The following is a 12,557-nucleotide window of genomic DNA, read 5'->3' as shown; positions in this document are numbered from 1 at the left end:
ATTGCTTCTGCAGTGAGCTCATCTGGATTTTTCTTCTCCCCAAATTTTATTCAGTTTGGGACACTAACTCATGGGGTGGGGCAGTCTGTACTTAGGGTTGGTCTCACCCTTCAGCTAATCCTCACTGGAATTGCCCTCACAGACATATCTAAAGCTGTGTCTCATAAGTACCATGGGTATTTGTGTGTGTGTGTGTGTGGGGGGGTCTTCTATGTACATGTTGGTGTGCCTATGCATGAATGTGTGTTGGCAAGAATTTGATTTAGGGAGCGTTTCTCAGTCTTTACCTTACTTTTTGAGGCAGGGTCTCCAACTGAACCTGAAACACACCAATTAGGTTTTACTAGATAGCAAGCAACCCCCAGAGATCTTTCTGTCTTTCCCTACACCTCTATCCCTGCCCAGTCTTAGGGCTACAATTGAACACCACCATGTTGGACAGGTACTTGGGTGCTGGGGATCTGAACTCACATTCTTATTCTTGCAATAAGCACTTTATCACTAATCTATCTCCCCATTACCATTAGGCAGTTTTTAATCCAATCAAGTTGATAACAAAATGAATATAACACTAGTAGTGTCTAGTGTATAGCTGGAATTCCATAAATGCTTAAAATAGATTATTCTTTACTTTTCTGTGAAGATTGTTACACAAGTCCAGGCAAGTAGGAAGAAATTCACAGGACTATATCCTGCATCCCATGCCCCGCCCCACAAAACATGCTGCAGAAAAAGTGAAATCCAAGCAGATTATTATTTGAATTAGCACTATTGTATCAACACAGTAGTTATACAAAATGTTCTCACGGGGCAGCTAGGTAAGGGCTACTCAGAATTATTATTTTTCCAGTTCTTTTGAGGAGCTATTTTTGTTTTATTTTAAGGCTTTCTTGGTACATACTATGAAGCTGATGGACTTGAAGTTCTGATCCTCCTACCTTTACCTCCAGAGTGCATGTGCCACCGTACCAATTTCATGTGCCACTGGGGCTCAAACCCAGGATTTTCTACATGGCAACACTCTACCAACTGAATTATAGCCTCAGCATTGTAAAGAAATATTTTGAGTAAAATGTCCAATTGTGGTTGGATAATCATTATATTTGGTGTTGTAGTAAACTTCACCTTCATTTTTGCCTGAGTAGACGGCTATATCATATATAAGCCACAATCTCAGGTTTGATTTATAACATAGAGAATCTTTTCTGTTTATGTTTAAGCTAATGCAATAGGTTATAATCCAGATCATGAACAAGAGTCACTCTTAATAAAAAAATATAATCAAGAGTGCCTTGCCAGGCGGTGGTGGTGCACGCTTTTAATCCCAGAACTCCGGAGGCAGAGGCAGGAGGATCTCTGTGAGTTCGAGGCCAGCCTGGTCTACAAGAGCTAGTTCCAGGACAGGCTCCAAAGCTACAGAGAGAACCCTGTCTCAAAAAAAAGAGTACCTTGAGAGATGGCTCAGTGGTTAAGAGCACTTGTGGGTCTTGCAGAGGACCATGGTTCAGTTTCTAGCAACCATATGGTGGCTCATAGCCATTTGTAACTCAAGTTCCAGGAGATATGACATCCTCTTCTGACCTCTATGGGCACAAGGCATGCATATAATATGTATACAACTACATGCAGATGAATACATAACATATTTTAAACCTTTAAAATAAGTTTTTAAATCTAGTCCTGAAGTCTAATGGTAGTTGAAAGTTTGACATTAAACAGGACTACCATCTACTCTTGGGCTTTAAATAACTGGAGTAGTCCAGAACTCAACTAAGTTTGCCAAAGATTGTGATTTTCACAGAACCCATCCTTAAATTCCCAGAGAAGTAGAACTCGGAAGTGGTTTGTCTGTCTACGTTTTTTAAGGTGAGAATTTCTACTTCAGCAGACTTTGGGTAGGGCAAGCTGCCTCGATCTTGCTGATATGCCTAAGATGTGGTCTATTTATATTACAAAACATATGCAGAGCCTGGCAAGCCCCTCTGAGAATGAGCTCATCAGCTCTTCCCTAAAGTGGGAGATTGGAGGGGGGCGTGGAGACACTAGGGCCTTTCACAGCCATTATGCCTCTTGGTGCTGATTAAAAAGGAAGGCTAAAAAAAATCTATGATTTCTGACAGGAAGGATAAATAATGAATATCTGCCAAGGAGAACTCAATGTTCTCCTTGGTTTTCTTCACAGGCCGTCAAAGTCGACTTGAGTACTTTTAATGGATTTTTCCCTTTTTGTGTATTGTGCAATTTCTAAGTACAGGGTATTTCAGCTATGTCTTGCTGATGAGTTTCCTTCAAAGTGCGATGAGCTTTCTTCTAGAGCTTTATTCAAATCAAATAGTGTTTGTAGTGTATTTATCCAGTGTTAAGTAATTGGATGTATCTGTAAGGAAATAGACAATAGCAGTTGCTGACCTCAGAGGCCTCCTAGACAAAGCAAAAAGGGACAGGAAATAGAATTGTATTGCCAAATGCCAAGTACCTGGAGACAGGCACACACACACAGCTCAGAGAAATATGTAGAGGTGAAGGAGGAATGCCATTAACTATTTAGGACAGTACAACTTTTGTAAGAGGCGATATTCTTGGCAGGTGTTGAGCTTGCCACAAAAATTTTAAATTCATATGCTTTCATTAGATGTGGTGGCTCACACTTGTCACCCCAACACTCTAGAGGCTGAAACAGGAGCAGAGTCTTGCAAGTTTGAGGGACAGTTTGGCTACAAAGTGAGTTTCAAGCCAGCCTCTGCTATACAAAACTTGCTTTTTTATTTATAGGGAAACTAGGTGTGTCAGTGTGTGTGTATACATATAACTTTTTCCTCAATCATATTAAGGAGCCTATGTCTTGTTGGATACTCATTGCCACATGATTTTAGTAAATCTGCACAAGGTCTAATGAGTGCTTGATTTTAATCTTAAAAGATTATTATTATTATTACTGTTACTATTAGACAGTGTCTGACATAGCCCAGATTTGATCTCTAACTTTCTCTTTTTTTTGCTTTTTTAAAATTGACTTTTATTGAGCTCTACATTTTTCTCTGCTCCCCTCCCTACCTCTCCCCTCCCCTTCAACCCTCTCCCAAGGTCCCCATGCTCCCATTTTACTCAGGAGATCTTATATTTTTCTACTTCCCATGTAAATTAGATTTATGTATGACCTCTAACTTTCTAAGTAACTGAGGATGACCTTGAATTTTTTACCCCTGTCTCTACCTTCCAACTGCGATTACAGGCCCTCTCTACTGTTCCCACCTCATTTGGTGCTGGGTATTGAGCCCAGCATTTTGTACAAGCTAGACAAACACTCACCTATTGAGCTACATATTACATCTTTAATGAAGAATTGATTTTAACTTATGGTCACAACTGGGTGAGATAAATATCTGTTGCTAGAATAATACCCTTGTGTTTCTGTACCTTTTAGGGAACCAGAAACTTATGACTTGTGACAAATGCTTCTTCTATTCTATGCCATGAGTAATGTAGTAGCAAATTTTAAACTTTATTGAGTAATGTCAGTATAGCCACAAATACATTGACCCTCAATCAGTTAGAGCTTGTAGTCAACTCCAGGTAGCAAAAGCCCAGCCTTGAAATATAACTTTATTTAGTCTACAGTGGGTAGTTCAGAATTGTCAGTGTGTTTACATGAATGAGGACTTCTGCTCCTTTTGGTTCTGTTCTTTTTTGTCACCGTTTGGGTCTGAGCTAATTCTGTCTGTTCTCAAGGTGCTCCTTATAGTACTGGTCATCATATTTGCCCTCTATTCCCCCCTCCCCACCTCTCTGTCCTTCCTTCCTTCCCTCCCTCCCCCCCCCCCCCCCTCCCTCCCTCCCTCTCTTCATCCCTCCCTCCCTCCCTCCCTCCCTCTCTTCATTCCTCCCTCCCTCCCTCTCTCCCTCCCTCCCTCCCTCCCTCCCTCCCTCCCTCCTCCTCTCTTCCTTCCTTCCTCCTCCCTCCCTTCCTCCCTCCCTCCCTCCCTCCCTCCCTCTCTCCCTCCTCCCTTCCTTCTTTCCTTCCTTCTTTCCTTTTTGAAAGATGGACTCCTATAGTAAGGCTTGTCTTGAACTCACTATATAGCTGGAGATTAACTTCTGATGCCCCTGACTCTACCCCATGAATGCTGAGAAACCTGATTACAAGGTCTCATCACCATGTCCAGTATGATGGTTAATATTGGCTATCAGTTTGACAGGATCTTGAGACACCTAGTAGATAAGCCTCTGGGCATATCTGTGAAGGGGTTTCTAGATTAGGTTAACTGAGATGGGAAGACTCACCATAAATGTGGGTGGCTCCATCCCATGGGCAGGGGTCCTGTACTGAATACAAAGAAGAACGTGATCCAAAGACTAGCTTCCTGACTGTGGATGCAAGGTGACCAACTGCCTCAAGCTCCTGCCATCATGCCTTTCCCTTCTCCCCAGCATGCTGGACTGTACCTTCAAACTGTGAGCCAAGCAAGCTAAATCCTTTCCTTATGCTGCTTTCGTCAGATATTTTGTCACAGTAAGGAAACAAGTAACTGATGTATCTGACTTAATGCGATGCTGGCAATGGAGCCCCAGGCTTCATATGTGCTAGGCAAGCACTGTTCCAACAGAACTTTATCTCCAGCCCTGACCATCATATTTTCATTCCAGATGTGAAGAAGGGGAAAAGCAAAGGGAAAGAAACATGTTTATTGAGCTACCCACCCTCCAACTGCCTTCCTGAAAGTCTTCTTCTTTGGTGTGTGCACTTGGTGTGTGTGTGTGTGTGTGTGTGTGTGTGTGTGTGAGAGAGAGAGAGAGAGAGAGAGAGAGAGAGAGAGAGAGAGAGAGAGAGAGAGAGAGAGACAGAGAGAGAGAGAGAGAGAGAGAGAGAGAGAGAGAGAGAGAGAGAGAGAGAGAGAGAGAGAGAGAGAGAGAGAGATGGAGAGGGAAGATTTGAGATAGGGTCTTACTGGGTAGCCCTCCTGGCTGGCCTGAAACTTACTATGTAGACCAGGCTGGTCTCATACGTGTTGTGATCCTCTTCTCCCTCTCTGTAACATCTGGATTACATGTTTGTACCACCATTCCTGGCTCCCTTCTGAGACTTTTACTAACATCTCAGTGGCCAATAGTATCCCAAGTGCTCCCACTTGTGCGATAGCATTTTATCTGGAACTTAGAATCTCATGTTTAAATTTCACAGAAAAGAGAAGACAGCTATTTGATAGACACCTAGTAGTCTCTGTAACATTGGGGTATCAATGAGAATTTGATGAGACTTTAGCACCTGCCTAATTCCATATTTTTTATGTTTGAGAAAGAGGAACTACTGTTTGTTAAAGATAATACCAAAGTCTTGACTATTTACTGTTAAACAGAATCCTGTATCAGACAAAGTAGAGGCACACTATATTGCTAAATATGAATTGATTCATTGACAATGCAGTAGAAACTTTAATATATTCAGAACTGAATAGGTCATATGAGTGGTGCTGGCTGGGGACGAGAGTACTGGCACAATGACAACTATGTGCTCTTTCAAAGTGGACAAGTGGAGGCTGGAAAGATGGGTCAGTGGTTAAGACACATATTGTTCTTTCAGAGGGCCCCAATTTTGATTCTAACATCTAGAGCAGGCACTGCAAGCTACAATTGTTTATAATATCTTTTCCAGGAGGCTGCAGTGTCTCTGTCCTTCAGCCATATGGACAACTGCATTCGTGTGCTCATTCCCACTCAAAAGTACACACACACACACACACACACACACTTTAAGAAAAAAACCTTTAAAAAGTGGGCTGGTGGGAAGCTACTAAAAGGAAAAAAAAAGGTTTTCCTGTACAGTTGCTAGCCCACTGTTATAAGCTACAAAAATTTCAGACAATGAGAAGACTGAGTCTTCGTTCCATATAGAATAGTCCAATCATCTTACCATATCATATTGCAGATATGAAGAAAAACATTCCATTGATTTTTAAAAACCTAATTAATAAAACAAGTCACACAATATGTGACTATTTATGTTTATTTTATTTCAAAAACTGTAGGGCTGGGCATGGTGGGGCACACCTTTAATATCAGCTCTTGGGAAGGAGAAGTAGGAGAATCTCTGTGAGTCCAAGACCAACCTGATCTACATAGTGAGTTCAATGGCAGCTAGGACTAGATAGAGAGACCCTGTCTCAGAAAAAGCAAACAACAACAAAAGAACAGTTGGGCTGTTGATGTAGCTTGCCTGCTTGCCCAATATGCTTCAAATTGTACCAGTGTGATAACACAGACACACTGACACATAAATATATATACATACAAAGAACATCAACTGAGGTGATGGAGACAAGAAGATCAAAAGTTCAAGGTCATCCTGGGCTATAGGATGAAGACCAACCTGGATTACATGAAACCTTGTCTCAAAAAGAGGCAAATGTTTTAAGATTAGTCTATATAAAATACATCAGCAATTCATCCTTTTTTATAACCTGATTAATACTTCCTTATGTGATCACATTTTATTTTCTTTATTCTTTCATACCCTGAGCTTTTGTCAACAATACTGTTATGCACATCTTCTCACAAGGCTTTGTGTAAACATGTCTTACTTTCATGAAATATATATCCAGGAGTAGAATTGTTGGATTCTATGAGAACTCTCTTTAGATTTCTGAGGAGCAGGCCCAATGTTCCCCAAAGTCAGCAAACTATTTTCCATTTCTATCAGTAGGGCCTGAAGACTGTAACTTCTGGAGTGCTTTACCAGTCTTGTTATTATTGCTAGACTATTTGCAGTGCTGGGAATCAGGCCTAGGTCTGTGCTTATTCTAGACTGGTATTCTATCAGTGAGCTATGTCCCCCAACCCTTTTTATTCTTTTGATTTTAGGTTAGTGGATGTAAAGTAGTATTTCATTGGGTTTCCCTATTTATTGGCCATTTGCATATAAATTTTTGAGAGCTTGGGATGCTTTTTTATTGTTGAGTGGTATGTGTACTTAAAATGTTCTCTCTTCTTATACGTTTATTTATTTATTTGTATGTGTGTGGGATGCATTGTGAAAATCAAAGGATGAATTTCAGAGGTCAGTTCACCCCTTCTACCATGTAGTTCCACAGGAATTAAAATTAGGTCATCAGAGGTTGGGAATTTAGTAGATTGGTAGACCACTTGCCTGCCTCCACTCCAAAAGAAAAAAAAAATGACAAAATTACAAACTCTGGTCATTAGCTTTAACAACAAGTGCCTTTACCCACTGAGCCACCTCAGCAGCCCAAGGTGTTTAATATTTTTTATGTAGCTTGAAGCATATGATTGCCATTTTTGCGGTTCACAAATGTTTAAAATTGGCAAGGAATATAGTTCACACTAACATACAAACACCCAGCTTCCTTCTGCCTTTCTCCCTTAGGAGAGGACTGAGTTTGTAGCTTCATCTCCAAGTCCTGTATCTTTGGTATTCTCTCCAATTTGTCCATCTTCCTCTCTTTCATCTGGCACAAACTGGAGAAGACATGTGAAAACCCCCATGCCCACCTTGTCTCTCGCTTCATGCTCTCCACCATAAACTGTTAGATCAAAAGACAGTGTACGCTTGGCTTAGTGGTGCACACTGGTAAACTCAGTACTTAGGAAGCAAAGGAAGGTAAATCTGTGTGATTTCAAGGTCAGCCTAGTCCACAAAGTTAGCTCGAGGACAGTCAGAGAGCTCAAAGAAAGACTGTGACTCAAAAAAACCAAACCAAAACAACAACAAAGATCATAGGAGTCTGGAGAGAGGCTCAGTAGTTAAGAGCACTGGCTACCCTCTATGTTCCATTCCCCAGTACTCACACAGTGGCTAAAACCTGGTACTTGGGTTCCAGTGTGGCTTAGTGTTCTACTCCTGGAAAAAGACAAGCCTAGTCAACTTGACCCAAAATTAGCTACTATAAAAGACTTTCTTTAGTTTCTCTTTTAACTATAAAAACTTATATCATTCAATATGGAACACATTTAATAGTGAAAGGAGACACTGGGTGGATCAGTTATATGGGGTTCTTTAGAGATTAAATCTGGCTGAATAACAATCTAATGCATAATCCTTATGTGCCATAGTACCTAACTGGCAAAGGTATATGGGCTATTGTTCGGCTATTGTAGCACTCCCAAATTCCTAAATCTTGGCTTTCAGGAAAGCTCAAGAGGAACATAGAAGTCATCTAGAGAACCCTTTATCATCAAAATAGAGAGTCTTGGAGTGAAGAAGTGGTTCAACAGTTAAAAAAGCACTAGCAGTTCTTCCAGAGGGTAAGGGTTCAATTCTTAGAACCCACATGGTAGTCTGCAACCATGTGTAACTCCAGTTCTAGGGGATCTGATACCCTCTCTTACCTCTGCAGACACCATGCACAAACATGGTTACAGACATACATGTAGGCAACACATACAAAAAAATAAAATAAAAAACCATTTAAAATATAGCTAGTTTTGAAAGATTCATATCCTGCTTATAAGTCTTTTTGTAAATAAAAACAAATAATGAATATTCCCCTAGATGCTTTATTTGTTTTATTTTATTTTATTTTATTTTATTTTATTTTATTTTATTTGTGACAAAACCTCACTATGTAGCCCTGGCTGGAATGCACTATATAAACCAAGCTGGCCTTGAAATCATAGAGATCCTCCTGCCTCTGTCTCCTAAGTGCTGGGATTAAAGGTATGGACAACCATGTTCTGATTTTTTTTTTTCTGTTTTCCCTGTAATGATTTCTAGTCTCTCCAGAAAGCTGAGTGACTGAACATTCTGGAGCAAAAGTCAGTCGTAGAGAAATCTAAAGAGTAAAACACATTTAAAATGTTGAGAAAGCAAAATCTTGAGGCTGGTGTGTAGTATGAGGCCACTTGTTCATTTCCAGGCCACTCAGACTCCCAAAATAATCATGCAGAAACTATATTATTTGCAATATTGTTTGGCCAATAGCTTACGCAGTTTTCTAACTTGCTCTTATATCCTAAACTAACCCATCTACATTTTTAAATCTGTGCATCACCACGAGGTTGTAGCCCACCAACAAAGTTTTGGTACTCTCCAGAGTAGGCATCTGTCCCAGGTGGCAGCCATATGGCTTCTCTCTGACTCCGCCTTCTTTCTCCCATCATTCAGTTTAGTTTTCCCCATCTTGCTCTACTCTGCCCTATCACAGGCCAAAGTAGCTTCTTTTTTTTGGGGGGGGGTGTCACTGAGGCTTTTATTCTGCATGTAGAACCACCGGGGCAGGGGTCTTTCCTGTGGCCACTCTAGAGATTACACTGGGCTCCAGACACTAGCTTGGAAGTGAGGTGACAATGATTCGGAACAGTCACATGATTACAAAGCTGGGGTTTCCAGAAGGGCTCCAGGTGGTCGGGCAGACTGAAGACATCTAAGGAAGCAGTGGCATGGGAGGGGCAAGCACTGGGCTGACCTTGCGCCACCTTGATGACATCAGGGACAGGGTCTAAGCAGCTGGTGGCTCCAGGGATCTCCATCCACTTTACTTGGCCAGGGGGTTCCTGAAGGACCTTCCGGCAAACTTGGCCTTGCTGCCCAGCTCTTCCTCAATTCTAAGAATCTGGTTGTACTTGGCCAGGTGCTCAGATCGGCAAGGGGCACCAGTCTTGATCTGCCCAGTGCAGAGCCCCACTACCAGGTCAGCGATGAAAGTATCCTCGGTCTCCCCAGAGCGATGGGACACCATGACGCCCCAACCTTTGGACTGGGCCAGCTTACACGCCTGCAGAGACTCGGTCACGGAGCCGATCTGGTTCACTTTGAGCAGGAGGCAGTTGCAGGACTTCTCACTGACAGCCTTGGCAATTCTCTTAGGGTTGGTCACTGTGAGATCGTCCCCAACCACCTGGATGCCTGAGCTAGCTGTGAACTTCTGCCAGGCTTCCCAGTCATCCTGGTCAAAGGGGTCCTCGATGGACACCACTGGATACTCCCGGATGAAGGACTTGTACAGGTCAGCCAGCTGGTCGGGGGTGATGAACCTGCTGGCGTCATCAGGAGACTTGAAGTCTAGGTCATACTTCCCAGACCTGAAGAACTCGGAGGCAGCCACATCCATGCCGACGACAACCTGGTCAGTGTAGCCAGCTTTTCCAATTGCGTTCTTCAGCAGCTCCAGAGCTTCTTTGTTCTCCAGGATGTTAGGCGCAAACCCGCCCTCGTCACCCACATTGGTGGCATCCTTCCCATATTTCTCCTTGATGACATTCTTCAGGTTGTGCTAAACCTCTGCCCCAATGCGCATGGCTTCGCGAAAACTGGACGCCCCCACAGGGAGGATCATGAACTCCTGCATGGCCAGCTTGTTGTCAGCGTGAGACCCGCCGTTGATCACATTGAAAGCTGGGACTGGCAGGATGACTTCAGAGTTGCCAGCTAAGTCAGCGATGTGCCGGTAGAGAGGCACCCCCTTCTCGACAGCACCAGCTTTGCAGACAGCCAGGGACACTCCCAGGATGGCATTGGCACCAAATTTGGATTTATTCTCAGTGCCATCCATCTCATTCATCAGCTTGTCGATCTTCTCCTGCTCCACCACATTCAGTTTCTTGCTAACCAGAGCAGGTGCGATAGTTTTATTGATGTGCTCAACAGCCTTTGAGACACCCTTCCCCATGTAGCGGGTCTTATCATTGTCACGGAGTTCCAGGGCCTCATGGATGCCAGTGGAGGCACCGCTGGGCACGGCAGCTCGGAAGAGACCTTGTGAGGTGTAGAGATCAACCTCAACAGTGGGATTCCCACGGAGTCAAAGATCTCTCGAACAGGGACCTTGAGAATAGACATGGTGAGTTTCTGGCAGTCGACTTGCGGCAGAGAAAGAGCACAGAGGTTCCTGCACACACCCTGGAGAGCGTTCAGGAGAGACGAGCCCGTGACCCGGTTGCCGAGCACCAAAAGTAGCTTCTTTATTCATTAACCAATAAAAGCAACACATATACAGAAGGACTTCCCACACCACTGGAGAGCTGGCTCAGCAGTTAAGAGCATATATCACCCTTGCAAAGAACCTGAGTTTTGTTTCTAGCACCCACACCAGACAGGTCACAACTGCCTATAACTCCAGCTCCAAAGGGATATGATACCTCGGGCCTCCTGAGGCATCTGTACTCGCCCACACACAGACACAGGTGCATACACATGTTGAAAAATAAAATACGTCCTTAAAAATACAAAATCTTATTATAGGTGAACATTATTAAAAATAAAGAGAAAGTAACTGAATTTATAAATTTGTGTTAAATCGTACCAAGTAAATCTGTAACATTTTTCATATTTTATGACCCTGAGTGAAAAAAATCTTAGACAAGTTTTATACTCTGTTCTGTTGCTGTGACAAAGAGCCAAGAGAGACAATTTGAAAAGGAGGAATAATGGGTCAGGTGTGGTGGTTCATGCCTGTACTCCCAGTCCTCAGCACAGAAGCAGGAGACTAAAGCAGGGTGGATCACAGTAAATTTGAGGTCAGCCTAGCCTACACGGTGAGTTTCAGTACTGTAACATCCTTTCTATTGGGCTACCAACCAGCTCCCAAATTATGACACGGAGACTTCTTATTAGTTATGAATTCTCTGCCTCATCTTATGCTTATCCTACTAGTTCTTATTATTTATATTAACTTGTTTCTCTTTATCTATGTTTTGCCTCTGGGCTTTTTACCTTTCTTTCCTTCTGTATATCTTACTTTCACTGCTTCTCATGTCTGTTTGTCTGGTGGCTGCCTGGCTTCTGACCCTGCACATATCCTTCTCTTCCTCCCTCATTTTCCTCTCCCTCCCTTTCTCCCTCCCCCTCTCTGTCGCTTGCCTAGATTTTTCCATCTACTTATTTTTTTTTCTGCCTGCCATTTCCACCTATCCCTCCCCCACCTAGCTATTGGGCCTTTCAGCTTTTTATTAGTCCAATCAGCTGCAAAGTGAAACAAATGCAACACATCCATTCATAATTAAACAAATGCAGCAAAACAAATGTAACACATATTGATGTCATTAACAAAGGCAACATAAAAAAGTAACACACCTTCACATAGTTAAAGCAATATTCCACAGCATGAACAAATGTAACACATCATTACCTAGTTAAGGAAATATTCCACAACACAGGAATATTCCATAGTATGAACAAATTTAATGCATCTTTACCTAGTTAAAGTAATATTCTACAACACAGGACAACCAGGGCTCCAAACTAGACCATTTCCTTCCTTTTTAAAAATATTTATTTATTTACTTACTCATTTATTTATTTATTTATTTATTTATTTATTTATTTATTTATGTTTCTCGGGGCAGGGTTTCTCTGTATATCAGTTCTAGCTCTCCCAGAACTAGCTCTTGTAGACCAGGCTAAGCTCAAACTTACAGAGATCCACCTGTCCCTCTGCCTCCTGAGTGCTGGAATTAAAGGCATGACCACAGCCACAAACTGCTAATGTAGGTAGAACTGTCGTTGAAATTTCCTGCTTCATGGAAAAGTCTGCTGGATACTATGGGCCTGTAGGCTGAAGATGGATGTCCCAATGGTACAGAAGAACTCTGGGTGATTTTCCAGGCCA

The 12,557-nt window shown here is 42.4% G+C and overlaps 1 pseudogene; it reads right to left on the bottom strand.

Annotated features, from left to right (window-relative positions):
- Positions 1-9,416: 9,416 nt before the first annotated feature.
- LOC119805088 lies at positions 9,417-10,789 on the bottom strand (annotated as a pseudogene).
- Positions 10,790-12,557: the final 1,768 nt, after the last annotated feature.

The sequence above is a fragment of the Arvicola amphibius genome, chromosome X (genome assembly GCF_903992535.2).
Source record: "Arvicola amphibius chromosome X, mArvAmp1.2, whole genome shotgun sequence".
Taxonomy (NCBI): domain Eukaryota; kingdom Metazoa; phylum Chordata; class Mammalia; order Rodentia; family Cricetidae; genus Arvicola; species Arvicola amphibius.
The sequence above is the reverse complement of the archived record's forward strand: the minus strand, read 5'-3'. Positions and strand labels throughout refer to the sequence as shown.